Genomic DNA, 21,450 nt, shown 5'->3' on the forward strand with positions numbered 1-21,450 from the left:
GTGTTCATGCAAGTGACTGAATGAATCCTCACCATCAGTAGCTGCAAAAGTGGCAGTACGCCCAGACCTTTGTTTTGAGAACGAAAAACATCTCCATTTCAAAGTCTCAGCTTAAGAGAGAAGAAGCCTCGTGAGGTATTGGTCGGTCATATGAATGAATGAAAGAAAAACGATAATGATTCATTAATTATGCTAAATCATGCAAATATAACTTGTCTGTGTATAGCCGTGCATAAGACAGGTGCTGGGACTGCCCCAGCAGCGCTTCTAACAGACGTTCACTATGGCACATTAAGTTTGATGGAACCTGACAATAAACAATGATTCATTTAAGATTTGACTTTGAGTGTCCCCATATAAGAATTCCCAAAACATGCTATTTAAGTGAAATCCGTGTATTGGTGTGTGGACAGCGACTTTTATAGAGACCGTGCATTCTCTGTGTCTTTAGAACGCCGTGAGAATCTCTGTGTCATTCTCACGGCATTCTAAACTCTGTGTCATTCTCACGGCATTCTTAACTCTGTGTCATTCTCACGGCATTCTTAACTCTGTGTCATTCTCACGGCGTTCTAAACTCTGTGTCATTCTCACGGCGTTCTAAACTCTGTGTCATTCTCACGGCGTTCTAAACTCTGTGTCATTCTCAAAACTCTGTGTCATTCTCACGGCATTCTAAACTTGTGTCATTCTCTCACGGCAAAACTTCTCAATTCTAAACTCTGTGTCATTCTCATTCTAAACTCTGTGTCATTCTCAAAAACTCTGTGTCATTCTCACGGCATTCTAAACTCTGTGTCATTCTCACGGCATTCTAAACTCTGTGTCATTCTCACGGCATTCTAAACTCTGTGTCATTCTCACGGCATTCTAAACTCTGTGTCATTCTCACGGCGTTCTAAACTCTGTGTCATTCTCACGGCGCTCTAAACTCTGTGTCATTCTCACGGCGTTCTAAACTCTGTGTCATTCTCACGGCATTCTAAACTCTGTGTCATTCTCACGGCATTCTAAACTCTGTGTCATTCTCACGGCGTTCTAAACTCTGTGTCATTCTCACGGCGTTCTAAACTCTGTGTCATTCTCACGGCGTTCTAAACTCTGTGTCATTCTCACGGGTTCTAAACTCTGTGTCATTCTCACGGCATTCTAAACTCTGTGTCATTCTCACGGCATTCTAAACTCTGTGTCATTCTCACGGCATTCTAAACTCTGTGTCATTCTCACGGCATTCTAAACTCTGTGTCATTCTCACGGCATTCTAAACTCTGTGTCATTCTCACGGCATTCTAAACTCTGTGTCATTCTCACGGCATTCTAAACTCTGTGTCCTTCTCACAGCGCTCTAAACTCCGCAACCCCAAAAGCACGTATGACAAAATCAACAGTCCAAAAGCAAAGACAGATCTGTTTTAACTAATTGATCATGTGTCATCGTGTATTAATGTATATACTAACATCTCCAATCAGAGGTAAAAAAAAAAAAGGCTGGGTAATTCCCCCCCAATTTGATGTGGTCAAAACGTCAGATTGTGTAACTGTAGTAACACATCATGGAAAGTACTGTAATATACATTAATTAGATATGGCTAAATAATTCAATATCTTATTTTAGGATGATAGTAAATGAAGCAAATAGATTTTTTCAATAATCACATATTTCTCACTACTAACCATTTAAATGATCCTAAGCACAATTTAACCAGGCGCAATAGACTAAAGCGTCCAGAGGGTCTGTGCAGCAGACTGAACGCTTGACGTTAGCTGACATGTTAAACACCTGTCCGAACGTCGACCTGGAAGGAAGTCATTCTCTTGGTGTTACAGCCTGGCTTTCTGGCCAGTGTTGCTGCTGCTGCCCTTCAGGTGTTTCCTGAAGAACTCCTGGACCCTCCTCCACAGGTCCAGCTGAGCCTCATGGTGGCCTTTAACCCCTCCTCCACAGGTCCAGCTGAGCCTCATGGTGGGCTTTAGCCCCTCCTCCACAGGTCCAGCTGAGCCTCATGGTGGGCTTTAACCCCTCCTCCACAGGTCCAGCTGAGCCTCATGGTGGGCTTTAGCCCCTCCTCCACAGATCCAGCTGAGCCTCATGGTGGCCTTTAACCCCTCCTCCACAGATCCAGCTGAGCCTCATGGTGGGCTTTAACCCCTCCTCCACAGGTCCAGCTGAGCCTCATGGTGGGCTTTAACCCCTCCTCCACAGATCCAGCTGAGCCTCATGGTGGCCTTTAGCCCCTCCTCCACAGATCCAGCTGAGCCTCATGGTGGGCTTTAACCCCTCCTCCACAGATCCAGCTGAGCCTCATGGTGGGCTTTAACCCCTCCTCCACAGATCCAGCTGAGCCTCATGGTGGGCTTTAACCCCTCCTCCACAGATCCAGCTGAGCCTCATGGTGGGCTTTAGCCCCTCCTCCACAGATCCAGCTGAGCCTCATGGTGGGCTTTAACCCCTCCTCCACAGATCCAGCTGAGCCTCATGGTGGGCTTTAACCCCTCCTCCACAGATCCAGCTGAGCCTCATGGTGGGCTTTAACCCCTCCTCCACAGATCCAGCTGAGCCTCATGGTGGGCTTTAGCCCCTCCTCCACAGATCCAGCTGAGCCTCATGGTGGCCTTTAACCCCTCCTCCACAGATCCAGCTGAGCCTCATGGTGGCCTTTAACCCCTCCTCCACAGATCCAGCTGAGCCTCATGGTGGCTTTAGACCCTCCTCCACAGATCCAGCTGAGCCTCATGGTGGGCTTTAACCCTCCTCCACAGATCCAGCTGAGCCTCATGGTGGCCTTTAACCCCTCCTCCACAGATCCAGCTGAGCCTCATGGTGGGCTTTAGCCCCTCCTCCACAGATCCAGCTGAGCCTCATGGTGGCCTTTAACCCCTCCTCCACAGATCCAGCTGAGCCTCATGGTGGGCTTTAGCCCCTCCTCCACAGATCCAGCTGAGCCTCATGGTGGCCTTTAACCCCTCCTCCACAGATCCAGCTGAGCCTCATGGTGGCCTTTAACCCCTCCTCCACAGATCCAGCTGAGCCTCATGGTGGGCTTTAGCCCCTCCTCCACAGATCCAGCTGAGCCTCATGGTGGCCTTTAACCCCTCCTCCACAGATCCAGCTGAGCCTCATGGTGGGCTTTAGCCCCTCCTCCAAGATCCAGCTGAGCCTCATCAAAGTTCTCTTTCCCATGGTGCCTCAGCTTTACCCACCTCCACAGGTCCAGCTGAGCCTCATGTCCTCCGAGTGGGCTTTAGCCCCTCCTCCACAGGTCCAGCTGAGGCATGGTGGGCTTTAAGCCCTCCTCCACAGGTCCATCTGAGCCTCATGGTGGGCTTTATCCACCCCTCCTCCACAGATCCAGCTGAGCCTCATGGTGGGCTTTAACCCCTCCTCCACAGATCCAGCTGAGCCTCATGGTGGGCTTTAACCCCTCCTCCACAGATCCAGCTGAGCCTCATGGTGGGCTTTAACCCCTCCTCCACAGATCCAGCTGAGCCTCATGGTGGGCTTTAGCCCCTCCTCCACAGATCCAGCTGGCCTCATGGTGGGCTTTGCCCCTCCTCCACAGGTCCAGCTGAGCCTCATGGTGGGCTTTAACCCCTCAATCCACAGATCCAGCTGAGTCTCATGGTGGGCTTTAGCCCTCCTCCACAGGTCCAGCTGAGCCTCATGGTGGGCTTTAGCCCCTCCTCCACAGATCCAGCTGAGCCTCATGGTGGCCTTTAACCCCTCCTCCACAGATCCAGCTGAGCCTCATGGTGGGCTTTAACCCATCCTCCACAGATCCAGCTGAGCCTCATGGTGGGCTTTAGCCCCTCCTCCACAGATCCAGCTGAGCCTCATGGTGGCCTTTAACCCCTCCTCCAGCAGTGGCCTTTAATCCAGATGCTGAGCCTCATGGTGGGCTTTAGATCCACAGATCCAGAAATGAGCCTCATGGTGGCCTTTACAGACCTCCACAGATCCAGCTGAGCCTCATGTGACTCCCCTCCTCCACAGATCCAGCTGAGCCTCATGGTGGGCTTTAACCCCTCCTCCACAGATCCAGCTGAGCCCATGGTGGGCTTTAGAAACCTCCACAGATCCAGCTGAGCCTCATGGTGGCCTTTAACCCCTCCTCCACAGAATCCAGCTGAGCCTCATGGTGGCCTTTAACCCCTCAACAGATCCAGCTGAGCCTCATGGTGGGCTTTAGCCCTCCTCCAAATCCAGCTGAGCCTCATGGTGATAGTTAACCCTCCCCTCCTCCCAGATCCAGCTGACAGATCCAGCTGAGCCTCATGGTGGGCTTTAGTGAAACCTCCACAGATCCAGCTGAGCCTCATGTGGCCTTTAACCCCTCTGATCCATTGATGATCCAGCTGAGCCTCATGGTGGGCTTTATCCCATGTCCACAGATCCAGCTGAGCCTCATGGTGGCTGACTGTATGATCCTCCATAGATCTGATACTCATGTGATTGCCAACCCCTAGGTCTGATCCAGCTGAGCCTCATGGTGGGTCTATTTTCCACAGATATCCATGGTCTGAGCCCCTCATGTGGCTCATTAGCCTCCCTCCTGGTTTACCCACCGCAGAGTGGAAGCTGATACCAGTGGGGCATGTAGGGCACCTCCAGCAAATGACCCGCCCTGGGATACGTCACCACCTCAAAGTTCTCTTTCCCATGATGCCTCAGCCGGGCGGCGGCCTGCTGGGCAAAGAGACAAATGTTCCAGTTCCTGTCGTCCTCCGAGACGGCGAAGAGGAACCTAGAACTGGAACGTTATATTGGGATCAAAGAACCGCGGTTCCCCTCAGTATCTGGGTCCTGGATGGTGTCTCGGACATCGAAGTGGCCAGACGGTAAGAGGGAGATGTTCTCTAGGATAGGCACGAGGGGAGGGATGACGAGGTCTTTGTAGTGCAGCGGCGTCACGATATTAGCGTTGCAGCCGTTGATCCAGACTGTGGCTGAGATGCCAGAGAGAAAAGAGGCCATTGACAGACCCAGATCGCCACTCTTCGAGATGGACAGGATTCCTATTCCTGGACCCTGGACCTAGAGGAAAATAAAAATGCTTTGCCAAGAGACTTAAAATCATTACAGACAATCAAGGTAAACTGGTTTTGACAAATCAATAAATAGATAGTTAAATATTAAACATAAAGAGCATTGTTCTGGGTTGTGCCACTGTTATGAATTGTGCTGTTCTGTTGATGTATAGAGTAGAGCTGATCCCATTTAGTCGACTGGTCGATAAGGCTGTTGGTCGACCGAGATTTCTTTAGTCGAGCAGTAGCAAAAAATAAAATACAAAAATGTATATATTTTAAAAATCATGTTGTCCAAGCCACCCTTCTGGTTTACGCCTGTCTGAGTGGACTGATCCACTGTGGGGGCCATTAGGATGGCACAGCCCATCAGTCCATGTGCTACTGAAATTGTATATGATTATATTATGTAAGAATGTTGGCAACACAAATAAAAAAGTATATTATTTTATAACAAATTGATAAAGAAATGTGTTTTAATAAATGATTAGAATGTTACAGTCCTGAAACCATAGGTCTGATACCATGTGATTGTATGAACTTAATTTGAATCAATAGATTATTATAATACATGTGTGTAAGTGTTTAGACTAATTTGATGATTATATTATAATACTGTGTATGGTTTTAGTCAGAATCAACGTTTTGGGAAAAAATGTGTCTAGTGTTTTGAGGACAGACTATCTGTCTGAGCCAGATCCGGGGAGACCTTGGCTGGGACACTGAGAACTTCCCAGTCCCAGGTCTCTCCCTATCTTAGGGGAGGGGAGGAAGACACTATTCTCACATACTCCCCTGGGCTCTGTTGCCGGGCGGATTTGTGTGTCGCTATAAATTGAAGGTCCTGTACTGTACACGTCAGAACGTTCCCGTGAATAAACAGTTAACTGTGGTAGACTGGGCCTCTGTCTGTTTCCTTTTCTATCAGTATCTTACAGACTAAGGGTATCCTAATTGAATTGATAAATGAACAGGAGTATAGAATTCTCCTGACACAAATGAGCTTTCTCCCCACGGTGGATAATGGTCGCTGTCCACGGTGCTGAAACGACTCTGTTGAATTGACGACTTTTCCTAGACCATGTTGCTGTGTGCATAATAGCAACGTTTACCCAGCACATTGGTGTTGAGAACAAGGCAGTGGAGGCAGCAGAGTTAGGAGACGAGAAAACAGCCCTTGCCTTATTGTATAAGAAAAGTGAGGAGAGAGGAAACCAACTTAAATTAGGTCTATAAATCAATAGTCTAATTGTTAAATGTGCCCGGCTTTAGAAATCGTCAATATATCTACAGGTATAAGGCAGAGCCTGCTTCCGTTGCCTGACGGACAGTTTGGTTGATAGCCTACGGATTCGGTGAGCACCAAGCTTCACGCAACAATTTCAGCTGTTTTAAAAATCTTTACTATGTTGTAATAAATGTTTTACACTTCTTTTTTTTTCGTTAGACCAGCCTCTCTTGATATTATTTATAATTTATTTAGTGTTGTTTACACTGATCCAAATGGTTAAAAAAAATAAAAAATAATGAATAAACCTCCTTTTTCCTTGATCTGCTTCATTATTGTTATTATTAAATCCTCATTATAATAATAAGTAATGTCATTATCATTAGTAGACTTATTATAGAACCACCATGTCATTATCATTAGTAGACTTAGTATAGAACCACCATGTCATTATCATTAGTAGACTTAGTATAGAACCACCATGTCATTATCTTTAGTAGACTTAGTATAGAACCACCATGTCATTATCATTAGTAGGGTTAGTATAGAACCACCATGTCATTATCATTAGTAGACTTGAAGTATAGAACACTTAGTATAGAACCACCATGTCATTATCATTAGTAGGGTTAGTATAGAACCACCATGTCATTATCATTAGTAGACTTAGTATAGAACCACCATGTCATTATCATTAGTAGACTTAGTATAGAACCACCATGTCATTATCATTAGTAGACTTAGTATAGAACCACCATGTCATTATCATTAGTAGACTTAGTATAGAACCACCATGTCATTATCATTAGTAGACTTAGTATAGAACCACCATGTCATTATCATTAGTAGGGTTAGTATAGAACCACCATGTCATTATCATTAGTAGACTTAGTATAGAACCACCATGTCATTATCATTAGTAGACTTAGTATAGAACCACCATGTCATTATCATTAGTAGACTTAGTATAGAACCACCATGTCATTATCATTAGTAGACTTAGTATAGAACCACCATGTCATTATCATTAGTAGACTTAGTATAGAACCACCATGTCATTATCATTAGTAGACTTAGTATAGAACCACCATGTCATTATCATTAGTAGACTTAGTATAGAACCACCATGTCATTATCATTAGTAGACTTAGTATAGAACCACCATGTCATTATCATTAGTAGACTTAGTATAGAACCACCATGTCATTATCATTAGTAGACTTAGTATAGAACCACCATGTCATTATCATTAGTAGACTTAGTATAGAACCACCATGTCATTATCATTAGTAGACTTAGTATAGAACCACCATGTCATTATCATTAGTAGGGTTAGTATAGAACCACCATGTCATTATCATTAGTAGACTTAGTATAGAACCACCATGTCATTATCATTAGTAGACTTAGTATAGAACCACCATGTCATTATCATTAGTAGACTTAGTATAGAACCACCATGTCATTATCATTAGTAGACTTAGTATAGAACCACCATGTCATTATCATTAGTAGACTTAGTATAGAACCACCATGTCATTATCATTAGTAGACTTAGTATAGCACCACCATGTCATTATCATTAGTAGACTTAGTATAGAACCACCATGTCAGTATAGAACCACCATGTCATTATCATTAGTAGACTTAGTATAGAACCACCATGTCATTATCATTAGTAGACTTAGTATAGAACCACCATGTCATTATCATTAGTAGACTTAGTATAGAACCACCATGTCATTATCATTAGTAGACTTAGTATAGAACCACCATGTCATTATCATTAGTAGACTTAGTATAGAACCACCATGTCATTATCATTAGTAGACTTAGTATAGAACCACCATGTCATTATCATTAGTAGACTTAGTATAGAACCACCATGTCATTATCATTAGTAGACTTAGTATAGAACCACCATGTCATTATCATTAGTAGAGTATAGAACTGTCATTTTGTAGACTTAGAAACCACCATGTCATTATCTATCATTATCATTAGTAGACTTAGTGGTTCTCAGAACCACCATGTCATTATCATTAGTAGACTTAGTATAGAACCACCATGTCATTATCATTAGTAGGGTTAGTATAGCAGTCCTTGAGTGTAACCACCATGTCATTATCATTAGTAGAGTTAGTATAGAAGCCTTGTATAACCACCATGTCATTATCCAGGGTTATTGTGGTGTTTTTGTCTTGGGGTTTTGGTGTGTATGTATTTGTATAGCAGCCTTGGTTCTAACCACCATGTCATTATCATTGTAGACTTAGGTTATGTATATCATTAGTTTGTTTGTGTTTTGTCATTATCATTAGTAGGGTTAGTATAGTTGTGTGATTAAACATGGATCGCAATATACACGCTGCAGTTTGGTACGACTCTCCTTCACCACATGAAAACTGTGACAAGAACCACCATGTCATTATCATTAGTAGGGTTAGTATAGCAGCCTTGTATAACCACCATGTCATTATCATTAGTAGGGTTAGTATAGCAGCCTTGTATAACCACCATGTCATTATCATTAGTAGGGTTAGTATAGCAGCCTTGTATAACCACCATGTCATTATCATTAGTAGGGTTAGTATAGCAGCCTTGTATAACCACCAGCGAGCTGTAGGCCTAAGAGCTCATCTTGTTTATAGACTTAACACGTTAACTTACTTAGGCCTATATTTCAATAATTATATAGGCTACTCTATTAATAAATCATTTATTCATTCATGTAATCAAACAGCATATGAGTCATACATGATGTGAAATGCAATCAAGCATTTTAAGTTAATTTAAAATAACAATTGTGTCACGCCTTGGTCTTAGTATTTTGTTTTTCTTTAATTATTTGTTCTTGTGTGTTGTCGTATTGGTCAGTTTTGTAGGCATTGGGATTGTGGTTGATTAGGGTGTGTCTAGTTTAGGCTTGGCTGCCTGAGGTGGTTTTGTGTTTTCTTTAATTATTTGTTCAGGCCAGGGTGTGACATGGGTTTATTGTGTTGTCGTATTGTTTTTTTTTGTAAGCATTGGGATTGTGGCTGATTAGGGGTGTGTCTAGTTTAGGCTTGGCTGACGTTATGGACAGCAGGAGTATAGAGTATATGACTTGGGAGGAAATAGACAGGTGGGCGGTCGACCCAGAGAGAGTGCCGGAGCCCGCCTGGGATTCGCTGGAGCAGTGCGAAGAGGACTATAGGAGAATGGAGTCGAAGAGAAAGACACGGCGGCGCAGAAAGAAACCCGAAAGTCACCCCCAAAAATGTATTGGGGGGGGCTCAGGGAGAGTGTGGCAGAGTCAAGGTTCAGACCTGAGCCAAATCCCCCTGTTAATAGTGAGGAGCAGCGATCAAAGGACTTCTGGACTTGGGAGGAGATATTGGACGGAAAAGGACCCTGGGCTCAGCCTGGAGAATATCGCCGCCCCAAGGAAGAACTGGAGGCGGCGAAAGCGGAGAGGCGCTGGTATGAGGAGGCAGCACGGCGACGCGGATGGAAGCCTGAGAGTCAGCCCCAACAATTTATTGGGAGGGGGCTTACAGGGAGTATGGCTCTGCCAGGTAGGAGACCTGCGCAAACTCCCTGTGCTCACCGGTGGGCTAGAGAGACCGGGCAGACACCGTGTTATGCTATGGAGCGCACGGTGTCCCCAGTGCGGGTGCATAGCCCGGTGCGGTTCATACTAGCTCTTCGTATTGGCCGGACTAGAGTGGGCATCGAGCCAGGTAAGGTTGGGCAGGCTCGGTGCTCAAGAGCTCCAGTGCGCCTGCACGGTCCGGTCTATCCAGAGCCACCTCCACACACCAGTCCTCCGGTAGCAGCTCCCCGCACCAGGCTTCCTGTGCGTGTCCTCGATCCAGTACCACCAGTTCCAGCACCACGCACCAGGCCTTCAGTGCGCCTCGCCTGTTCAGCACAGCCAGAGCCATCCTTCTCTCTAGCGCTGTCGGAGCCTCCCGCCTGTTCAGCGCAGCCAGCATTTTCCTCCTCTCCTGTGCTGTCGGAGTCTCCCGCCTGTTCAGCGCTTCCAGAGCCTTCCTCCTCTACAGCGCTGCCGGAGCCTCCTGCCTGTTCGGAGCAGTCTGAGCTGCCAGTCTGCATGGAGCAGCCAGAGCTGTCAGTCTGCATGGAGCAGCCAGAGCTGCCAGTCTGCATGGAGCAGCCAGAGCTGCCAGTTTGCATGGAGCAGCCAGAGCTGCCAGTCTGCACAAAGCTGCCAGTCTGCATGGAGCAGCCAGAGCTGTCAGTCTGCATGGAGCAGCCAGAGCTGCCAGTCTGCATGGAGCAGCCAGAGCTGCCAATCTGCATGGAGCAGCCAGAGCTGCCAATCACGTCCTCTGCATCCATTTTGCGGGTCACATGTTACGGTGTTCAGAGTTTGCTATAACCAAATGTGTTGATGTGATTATGATATGCTATAGGTCAGGCCCTAGTGGTCACATTTTACAGTGTTCAGAGTTTGCTATAACCAAATGTATTGATGTGATTATGATATGCTATAGGTCAGGCCCTAGTGGTCACATGCACACGAAACAAACGTGTCACGTAAAGAGAGCGACGGCTGAGGGAATAAGGAATGTTTTTCCCGAAACAAATGTGGGATTTTGGTAACGTAACTTTTCAGTCAGAAATGGCTGTCATTATGTTACAGCTTCAGCAACATGGACACAAGAGAGAGACAGCACTATACACACTGATGTTCTGTGGTGGTCGCTGTAGCAGGGAGGAGAGAGAGACAGCAGCTATACCCACTGATGTTCTGTGGTGGTCGCTGCAACAGGGAGGAGAGAGAGACAGACAGGGAGGAGAGAGAGAGACAGCACTATACACACTGATGTTCTGTGGTGGTCGCTGTAGCAGGGAGGAGAGAGAGACAGACAGGGAGGAGAGAGAGAGACAGCACTATACACACTGATGTTCTGTGGTGGTCGCTGTAGCAGGGAGGAGAGAGAGACAGACAGGGAGGAGAGAGAGACAGACAGACAGGGAGGAGAGAGAGACAGACAGGGAGGAGAGAGAGACAGACAGGGAGGAGAGAGAGACAGACAGGGAGGAGAGAGAGACAGACAGGAAGGAGAGAGACAGCGCTATACACACTGATGTTCTGTGGTGGTCGCTGTAGCAGGGAGGAGAGAGAGACAGACAGGGAGGAGAGAGAGACAGACAGGGAGGAGAGAGCAATATACACACTGAGGTTCTGTGGTGGTCGCTGTAGCAGGGAGGAGAGAGAGACAGACAGGGAGGAGAGAGAGACAGACAGGGAGGAGAGAGAGAGCAATATACACACTGAGGTTCTGTGGTGGTCGCTGTAGCAGGGAGGAGAGAGAGACAGACAGGGAGGAGAGAGAGAGCAATATACACACTGAGGTTCTGTGGTGGTCGCTGTAGCAGGGAGGAGAGAGAAACAGACAGGGAGGAGAGAGAGACCAACGATATACACACTGAGGTTCTGTGGTGGTCGCTGTAGCAGGGAGGAGAGAGAAACAGACAGGGAGGAGAGAGAGACAGACAGACAGGGAGGAGAGAGAGACAGACAGACAGGGAGGAGAGAGAGACAGACAGACAGGGAGGAGAGAGAGACAGACAGACAGGGAGGAGAGAGAGACAGACAGGGAGGAGAGAGAGAGAGACAGGGAGGAGAGAGAGACAGACAGGGAGGAGAGAGAGACAGACAGGGAGGAGAGAGAGAGACAGGGAGGAGAGAGAGACAGACAGACAGGGAGGAGAGAGAGACAGACAGGGAGGAGAGAGAGACAGACAGACAGGGAGGAGAGAGAGACAGACAGGGAGGAGAGAGAGACAGACAGGAAGGAGAGAGACAGCACTATACACACTGATGTTCTGTGGTGGTCGCTGTAGCAGGGAGGAGAGAGAGACAGACAGGGAGGAGAGAGAGACAGACAGACAGGGAGGAGAGAGAGACAGACAGACAGGGAGGAGAGAGAGACAGACAGGGAGGAGAGAGAGACAGACAGGGAGGAGAGAGAGACAGACAGGAAGGAGAGAGACAGCGCTATACCCACTGATGTTCTGTGGTGGTCGCTGTAGCAGGGAGGAGAGAGAAACAGACAGGGAGGAGAGAGAGACAGACAGGAAGGAGAGAGACAGACAGACAGGGAGGAGAGAGAGACAGACAGGGAGGAGAGAGAGACAGACAGACAGGGAGGAGAGAGAGACAGACAGGGAGGAGAGAGAGACAGACAGGGAGGAGAGAGAGACAGACAGGGAGGAGAGAGAGACAGACAGGGAGGAGAGAGAGACAGACAGGGAGGAGAGAGAGACAGACAGGAAGGAGAGAGAGACAGACAGACAGGGAGGAGAGAGAGACAGACAGGGAGGAGAGAGAGACAGACAGGAGGAGAGAGAGACAGACAGGAGGAGAGAGAGACAGACAGGGAGGAGGAGAGAGAGACAGACAGGGAGGAGAGAGAGACAGACAGGGAGGAGAGAGACAGACAGGGAGGAGAGAGAGACAGACAGGGAGGAGAGAGAGACAGACAGGGAGGAGAGAGAGACAGACAGGGAGGAGAGAGAGACAGACAGGGAGGAGAGAGAGACAGACAGGGAGGAGAGAGAGACAGACAGGGAGGAGAGAGAGACAGACAGGGAGGAGAGAGAGACAGACAGGGAGGAGAGAGAGACAGACAGGGAGGAGAGAGAGACAGACAGGGAGGAGAGAGAGACAGACAGGGAGGAGAGAGAGACAGACAGGAAGGAGAGAGACAGACAGACAGGGAGGAGAGAGAGACAGACAGGGAGGAGAGAGAGACAGACAGACAGGGAGGAGAGAGAGACAGACAGGGAGGAGAGAGAGACAGACAGGGAGGAGAGAGAGAGACAGACAGGGAGGAGAGAGAGACAGACAGGAAGGAGAGAGAGACAGACAGACAGGGACAGAGAGAGACAGACAGGAGGAGAGAGAGACAGACAGGGAGGAGAGAGAGAGACAGACAGGGGAGGAGAGAGAGACAGACAGGGAGGAGAGAGAGACAGACAGGGAGGAGAGAGAGACAGACAGGGAGGAGAGAGAGACAGACAGGGAGGAGAGAGAGACAGACAGGGAGGAGAGAGAGACAGACAGGGAGGAGAGAGAGAGACAGACAGGGAGGAGAGAGAGACAGACAGGGAGGAGAGAGAGACAGACAGGGAGGAGAGAGAGAGACAGGGAGGAGGAGAGAGACAGACAGGGAGGAGAGAGAGACAGACAGGGAGGAGAGAGAGACAGACAGGGAGGAGAGAGAGGACAGGGTGGAGAGAGAGACAGACAGGGAGGAGAGAGAGACAGACAGGGAGGAGAGAGAGACAGACAGGAGGAGAGAGAGACAGGGAGGACACACTGAGGTTCTGGGAGGAGAGAGAGCAGACAGGAGGAGAGAGAGACAGACAGGGAGAGAGAGACAGACAGACAGGGAGGAGAGAGAGACAGACAGGGAGGAGAGAGAGACAGACAGACAGGAGGAGAGAGAGAGAGACAGACAGGGAGGAGAGAGAGACAGACAGGAGGAGAGAGAGACAGACAGGGAGGAGAGAGAGACAGACAGGGAGGAGAGAGAGACAGACAGGAGGAGAGAGAGACAGACAGGGAGGAGAGAGAGACAGACAGGGAGGAGAGAGAGACAGACAGGGAGGAGAGAGAGACAGACAGGGAGGAGAGAGAGACAGACAGGGAGGAGAGAGAGACAGACAGGGAGGAGAGAGAGACAGACAGGGAGGAGAGAGAGACAGACAGGAGGAGAGAGAGACAGACAGGGAGGAGAGAGAGAGACAGACAGGGAGGAGAGAGAGACAGACAGGGAGGAGAGAGAGACAGACAGGGAGGAGAGAGAGACAGACAGGGAGGAGAGAGAGACAGACAGGAAGGAGACACTGATGTTCTGACAGACAGACAGGGAGGAGAGAGAGACAGACAGGGAGGAGAGAGAGACAGACAGGGAGGAGAGAGAGACAGACAGGGAGGAGAGAGAGACAGACAGACAGAGAGGAGAGAGAGACAGACAGGGAGGAGAGAGAGACAGACAGGGAGGAGAGAGAGACAGACAGACAGGGAGGAGAGAGAGACAGACAGGAGGAGAGAGAGACAGACAGGGGAGGAGAGAGAGACAGACAGGGAGGAGAGAGAGAGAGACAGACAGGGAGGAGAGAGAGACAGACAGGGAGGAGAGAGAGACAGACAGGGAGGAGAGAGAGACAGACAGGGAGGAGAGAGAGACAGACAGGAAGGAGAGAGAGACAGACAGGAGGAGAGAGAGACAGACAGGGAGGAGAGAGAGACAGACAGGGAGGAGAGAGAGACAGACAGGGAGGAGAGAGAGACAGACAGGGAGGAGAGAGAGACAGACAGGGAGGAGAGAGAGACAGACAGGGAGGAGAGAGAGACAGACAGGGAGGAGAGAGAGACAGACAGGGAGGAGAGAGAGACAGACAGGGAGGAGAGAGAGACAGACAGGGAGGAGAGAGAGACAGACAGGGAGGAGAGAGAGACAGGGAGGAGAGAGAGACAGACAGGGAGGAGAGAGAGACAGACAGGGAGGAGAGAGAGACAGACAGGGAGGAGAGAGAGACAGACAGGAAGGAGAGAGACAGACAGACAGGGAGGAGAGAGACAGACAGACAGGAGGAGAGAGAGACAGACAGGGAGGAGAGAGAGACAGACAGACAGGGAGGAGAGAGAGACAGACAGGGAGGAGAGAGAGACAGACAGGAGGAGAGAGAGACAGACAGGGGAGGAGAGAGAGACAGACAGGGAGGAGAGAGAGACAGACAGGGAGGAGAGAGAGACAGACAGGGAGGAGAGAGAGACAGACAGGAAGGAGAGAGAGACAGACAGGAAGGAGAGAGAGAGACAGACAGGGAGGAGAGAGAGACAGACAGGGAGGAGAGAGAGACAGACAGGAGGAGAGAGAGACAGACAGGGAGGAGAGAGAGACAGACAGGAGGAGAGAGAGACAGACAGGGAGGAGAGAGAGACAGACAGGGAGGAGAGAGAGAGACAGACAGGGAGGAGAGAGAGAGAGAGAGACAGACAGGGAGGAGAGAGAGACAGACAGGGAGGAGAGAGAGACAGACAGGGAGGAGAGAGAGACAGGAAGGAGAGAGAGACAGACAGGAAGGAGAGAGAGACAGACAGGGAGGAGAGAGAGACAGACAGGGAGGAGAGAGAGACAGACAGGGAGGAGAGAGAGACAGACAGGGAGGAGAGAGAGACAGACAGGGAGGAGAGACAGACAGACAGGGAGGAGAGAGAGACAGAGAGACAGACAGGGAGGAGAGAGAGACAGACAGACAGGGGAGAGAGAGAGACAGACAGGGAGGAGAGAGAGAGAGACAGACAGGGAGGAGAGAGAGACAGACAGACAGGGAGGAGAGAGAGACAGACAGACAGGGAGGAGAGACAGACAGGGAGGAGAGACAGACAGGGAGGAGAGACAGACAGGGAGGAGAGAGAGACAGACAGGGAGGAGAGAGAGACAGACAGGAGGAGGAGAGACAGACAGGGAGGAGAGAGAGACAGACAGGGAGGAGAGAGAGACAGACAGGGAGGAGAGAGACAGACAGGAAGGAGAGAGAGACAGACAGGGAGGAGAGAGACAGACAGACAGGGAGGAGAGAGAGACAGACAGGGAGGAGAGAGAGACAGACAGACAGGGAGGAGAGAGAGACAGACAGGGAGGAGAGAGAGACAGACAGGGAGGAGAGAGAGACAGACAGGGAGGAGAGAGAGACAGACAGGGAGGAGAGAGAGACAGACAGGGAGGAGAGAGAGACAGACAGGGAGGAGAGAGAGACAGACAGGGAGGAGAGAGAGACAGACAGGAAGGAGAGAGAGACAGACAGGAAGGAGAGAGAGACAGACAGGGAGGAGAGAGAGACAGACAGGGAGGAGAGAGAGACAGACAGGGAGGAGACAGAGAGAGACAGACAGGGAGGAGAGAGAGACAGACAGGGAGGAGAGAGAGACAGACAGGGAGAGAGAGACAGACAGGGAGGAGAGAGAGACAGACAGGGAGGAGGAGAGAGAGAGAGACAGACAGGGAGGAGAGAGAGACAGACAGGGAGGAGAGAGAGACAGACAGGAGGAGAGAGAGACAGGAGGAGAGAGAGACAGACAGGAAGGAGAGAGAGACAGACAGGAGGAGAGACAGACAGACAGGGAGGAGAGAGAGAGACAGACAGGGAGGAGAGAGAGACAGACAGGGAGGAGAGAGAGACAGACAGGGAGGAGAGACAGACAGACAGGGAGGAGAGAGAGACAGAGAGACAGACAGGGAGGAGAGAGAGACAGAGAGACAGACAGGGAGGAGAGAGAGACAGAGAGACAGACAGGGAGGAGAGAGAGACAGAGAGACAGACAGGGAGGAGAGAGAGACAGAGAGACAGACAGGGAGGAGAGAGAGACAGAGAGACAGACAGGGAGGAGAGACAGACAGGGAGGAGAGACAGACAGGGAGGAGAGACAGACAGGGAGGAGAGACAGACAGGGAGGAGAGAGAGAGAGACAGGAAGGAGAGACAGACAGGGAGGAGAGAGAGACAGACAGGGAGGAGAGAGAGACAGACAGGGAGGAGAGAGAGACAGACAGGGAGGAGAGAGAGACAGACAGGGAGGAGAGAGAGACAGACAGGGAGGAGAGAGAGACAGACAGGGAGGAGAGAGAGACAGACAGGGAGGAGAGAGAGACAGACAGGAAGGAGAGAGACAGACAGACAGGGAGGAGAGAGAGACAGACAGGGAGGAGAGAGAGACAGACAGACAGGGAGGAGAGAGAGACAGACAGGGAGGAGAGAGAGACAGACAGGGAGGAGAGAGAGACAGACAGGGAGGAGAGAGAGACAGACAGGAAGGAGAGAGAGACAGACAGACAGGGAGGAGAGAGAGACAGACAGGGAGGAGAGAGAGACAGACAGGGAGGAGAGAGAGACAGACAGGGAGGAGAGAGAGACAGACAGGGAGGAGAGAGAGACAGACAGGGAGGAGAGAGAGACAGACAGGGAGGAGAGAGAGACAGACAGGGAGGAGAGAGAGACAGACAGGGAGGAGAGAGAGACAGACAGGGAGGAGAGAGAGACAGACAGGGAGGAGAGAGAGAGACAGACAGGGAGGAGAGAGAGACAGACAGGGAGGAGAGAGAGACAGACAGGGAGGAGAGAGAGACAGACAGGGAGGAGAGAGAGACAGACAGGGAGGAGAGAGAGACAGACAGGGAGGAGAGAGAGACAGACAGGGAGGAGAGAGAGACAGACAGGGAGGAGAGAGAGACAGGGAGGAGAGAGAGACAGACAGGGAGGAGAGAGAGACAGGGAGGAGAGAGAGACAGACAGGGAGGAGAGAGAGACAGACAGGAAGGAGAGAGAGACAGACAGGGAGGAGAGAGACAGACAGACAGGGAGGAGAGAGAGACAGACAGGGAGGAGAGAGAGACAGACAGACAGGGAGGAGAGAGAGACAGACAGGGAGGAGAGAGAGACAGACAGGGAGGAGAGAGAGACAGACAGGGAGGAGAGAGAGACAGACAGGGAGGAGAGAGAGACAGACAGGGAGGAGAGAGAGACAGACAGGGAGGAGAGAGAGACAGACAGGAAGGAGAGAGACAGACAGGGAGGAGAGAGAGACAGACAGGGAGGAGAGAGAGACAGACAGGGAGGAGAGAGAGAGAGAGACAGGGAGGAGAGAGAGACAGACAGGGAGGAGAGAGAGACAGACAGGGAGGAGAGAGAGACAGACAGGGAGGAGAGAGAGACAGACAGGGAGGAGAGAGAGACAGACAGGGAGGAGAGAGAGACAGACAGGGAGGAGAGAGAGACAGACAGGGAGGAGAGAGAGAGAGAGAGACAGACAGGGAGGAGAGAGAGACAGACAGGGAGGAGAGAGAGACAGACAGGGAGGAGAGAGAGACAGGAAGGAGAGAGAGACAGACAGGAAGGAGAGAGAGACAGACAGGGAGGAGAGACAGACAGACAGGGAGGAGAGAGAGACAGACAGGGAGGAGAGAGAGACAGACAGGGAGGAGAGAGAGACAGACAGGGAGGAGAGACAGACAGACAGGGAGGAGAGAGAGACAGAGAGACAGACAGGGAGGAGAGAGAGACAGAGAGACAGACAGGGAGGAGAGAGAGACAGAGAGACAGACAGGGAGGAGAGAGAGACAGAGAGACAGACAGGGAGGAGAGAGAGACAGAGAGACAGACAGGGAGGAGAGAGAGACAGAGAGACAGACAGGGAGGAGAGACAGACAGGGAGGAGAGACAGACAGGGAGGAGAGACAGACAGGGAGGAGAGACAGACAGGGAGGAGAGAGAGAGAGACAGGAAGGAGAGACAGGGCACCAAGTCTAAGCCAGGCGGCACCATTAAATCTATTGCGGTCGACTCCCTCTCGGCTTTTGTGTGTTAATCTTAATTATTTGTTAATCTTATTATTTGCTTAAAGCATCAGACAAGCTCAGCGCAGATAGTTGATTTGATTAAATAACATTGGATGTGTCTATATATGGAAAATCAATTTGGTTTGAAAGAACAGACGATTCTTGGTCGACCAAGATTTATTTATTTTTTTGGTAGGGGAAAGCCCTAGTGTAGAGCAAACAACAGCCAGTAGATGGCAGCTTTTACACAGCTAAAAAAATATATAAAAGTTTAGTGAGAGGAATCTCAAGGTGATATTTTCTTTGAATGGAACAAATGGCCCATATTCATGATGCGTCTCAGAGTAAGAGTGCTGTTTCCTAAAAACATCATTAGCACTAAGGTCCATCTTTCATCCATTTAGTTTCAATGGAATTATGACGATCTTAGTACCATGTTGCTTTTGGGAAACTCAGGGCCTGGACATTACATGGACATGACGAGCCTAATCACCACTTCTACACCTGCTCGTCTTCCTCCACTAACCTGTGGCTGTCTCCTCAGGAATGTAATGGCCTCTTCAAAGTACTCCAGGTCAAAGTGTTTAGGAACGGGCATGTCCTGGTAGCCGTAGTAGGCCAGCGCCAGAACCACGAAGCCTTTGTTAGCCAGCAGACTGGCCCGGACCTCTGATAGACCTCCACCCAGAATATACACATCTAGTACCCCAGGAAATGGACCCTGGCCTAAGGAGGGGGGTTTCTGTTGTTTTCTGGCATACCTATGCAATGCTAAGTTGGCCTAGTCTAATACAAAGACCTATGGAACATCTAACATTGTAATTTGTGTTTTTCTTAGGAGAACTCACACCACCACATTGGCACAATTAAATCATATTTAATATTGGCCCTTTGGTTTAACAAAAAAAATTGAGGTGAAGGCCTACAGTATATACAATCAATGGATTTCCATTTCCTTAGAGCAATGTGTATTAATACTGGTCCTGTGGACACAAAAATACAATGTCCCACTTGAGAGGAGTTTGAATGGTCTAAGTTACTAACCGAGTGATAGAAAGAGGACTCCCCGAATTCTTCCTCCTTTCAAGCCCAACGGCATCCTCCTCGCACCTTCTGTCATGAACCGCCTCTCGTTTGGTCGCTGTGGCCAAGAGCTCACCTGTATCCCCATGCAGAACATCTATATTAACCATAATTGAACCAAACACATAATTTTTTAACATTTTGCTGTGTGGAGTCTCGGGCGCCATGGCCCAAAACAAGCCCATGGGTTCAACTCCCGTGTAACTGCCGCCAAGAGAAGGAGAGCGGTAAAGGTCCACTTGTCCTGTAGCATCTGCCTTATACACGGAGGAAGCTCTGAAGATGACCCCTTTATCGTCCCAGAGGATGGACCTTAACTCCACTTTCTGGTGCGGAGATAGTCCATCTACCTGCACGTGTACTGGCTCGTCGAAGAAACAGCGAGGGCTGGGGAGAAACCTAACACGAACCTGTACTGGCTCTTCGAAGAAACAGCGAGGGCTGGGGAGAAACCTAACACGAACCTGTACTGGCTCGTCGAAGAAACAGCGAGGGCTGGGGAGAAACCTAACACGAACCTGTACTGGCTCGTCGAAGAAACAGCGAGGGCTGGGGAGAAACCTAACACGAACCTGTACTGGCTCGTCGAAGAAACAGCGAGGGCTGGGGAGAAACCTAACACGAACCTGTACTGGCTCGTCGAAGAAACAGCGAGGGCTGGGGAGAAACCTAACACGAACCTGTACTGGCTCGTCGAAGAAACAGCGAGGGCTGGGGAGAAACCTAACACGAACCTGTACTGGCTCGTCGAAGAAACAGCGAGGGCTGGGGAGAAACCTAACACGAACCTGTACTGGCTCTTCGAAGAAACAGCGAGGGCTGGGGAGAAACCTAACACGAACCTGTTGCGAACTGGACCGCATTGTTGTTTTGTGAATCCGTAGAAACCAGGGCTGCGATCGTTTTTACGCTCTGAAACGTTCAATTGAACAGAATGTTTTTGTACTAAACGACCCGCTGAAGAGCGGGGAGAGGTTGTTTGTTTGGGAACACTTGTTTTTATTTCTTCTTCGTCAAGGTTTAATGGCAGAATAACACCAATAGTTGTGTATTCCTGCTGTCACTAGACTGGGAACACTGCGGTCCACACTCAAAGTGCACAGCCCTCGTTTTTTTTTAAAATTATTTTTATTTTAATTTTATTAACAACAAATCAATACATAAAGCAAGTGACGGAACACAAGCATAGATAGATTACAAACAATGGACAATCGAGCTAGGGGCGGGGCTGGGGGCGGGGCTGGGGGCGGGGCTGGGGGTACAATATCACATTACAATTACACAAGGACCTTAAGGGACATGCATATACATATATACATATAGAGCATTTAACCGTCTTTAAAATACAGTTAAATTTATTTTTGTAGGGTTCGAAAATGTGGTTTTCTGTTTGTAAATTTACATTTGTGTATATGGAATTTGGCCTAAAGAATAATGAAATTAATTACATTAAAATGATTCCGCTTATTTCTATTGTATGTAAAGAATCCAAACAGTACATCTCTCCACAATAGTGTAAAATCTTCATAAATGTGTTCAATTATAAACCTACTGATGTCTTGCCACAGTTTTCTTACATGCATACAATGCCAAAAAAGATGCACAACTGTTTCTGGGTGGTCATTACAAAAGGAGCAGTTTGAGTTGATGTTTTCCTTAAACTTCTTCATATAGTGGTTGGCAGGATAATATTTATGAATCATTTTAATTTTGTAAGTCGCTCTGGATAAGAGCATCTGCTAAATGACTTAAATGT

General features: G+C 49.2%; 1 pseudogene; it reads right to left on the bottom strand.

Annotated features, from left to right (window-relative positions):
* Positions 1-1,821: 1,821 nt before the first annotated feature.
* Positions 1,822-20,557, bottom strand: LOC118374827 (acyl-coenzyme A thioesterase 1-like; annotated as a pseudogene).
* Between the last annotated feature and the right edge of the window lie 893 nt (positions 20,558-21,450).

Source organism: Oncorhynchus keta, chromosome 19, assembly GCF_023373465.1.
Source record: "Oncorhynchus keta strain PuntledgeMale-10-30-2019 chromosome 19, Oket_V2, whole genome shotgun sequence".
Lineage (NCBI taxonomy): Eukaryota > Metazoa > Chordata > Actinopteri > Salmoniformes > Salmonidae > Oncorhynchus > Oncorhynchus keta.